We start from the raw sequence: 633 nt of genomic DNA, 5'->3' as shown, positions 1-633 counted from the left end.
TTTATGTTAATCTTTTTAGTCACTAGATACATATATGGAAGATGTTTCCACGTGGCTAGTTCGTTCCTCTTCTACGTTATAGATCGGTTTGAAAACTGCGAAAACGCAGTGAGCTGGAATATGGCAGGGGACAACTGTTCTCTTTAAAAAAAAATCCAGTTGTATGAACAAATAATGCAGAATATAGCCACGTATGACAAAAATGTAGAGATTAGATTCATGTGCAATTTTCTCCCGTTTCCTTACAAACCTGAACATTAAGCTAAGGTATACAAATGTAGACATGGACTTGTGGTTAAATTTTAAGATTATTCTTCAACCCCTTTTGCTGTCTCCCTTGTCTACAATGCAAGTGCTAAATTTCTTTTAAAAATCTAAAATGTTTGATCTTCTGTACTGATTAGAACCCAATGCAACTGCAATAAGATTTTCAAATCGCTGAAATTGTTGTATTGAACCAAAATATAATGCAGGGATTTATTACAAGTAACTATTGTGCTTCCCAAGGTGATAACTAATGGTCTTTCAATGTATCTGAACAGCATAGCCTGATTGACTGCTGAAGGTCAAGGGTAAAGAAATGTTAAGGATCTTATAATTAGAGTGGCTAGCTAGAGTTTATTCACAGTACCC

The sequence above is a fragment of the Hemiscyllium ocellatum genome, chromosome 30 (genome assembly GCF_020745735.1).
Source record: "Hemiscyllium ocellatum isolate sHemOce1 chromosome 30, sHemOce1.pat.X.cur, whole genome shotgun sequence".
NCBI classification, from domain to species: domain Eukaryota; kingdom Metazoa; phylum Chordata; class Chondrichthyes; order Orectolobiformes; family Hemiscylliidae; genus Hemiscyllium; species Hemiscyllium ocellatum.
This window is presented reverse-complemented; position numbering follows the sequence as displayed.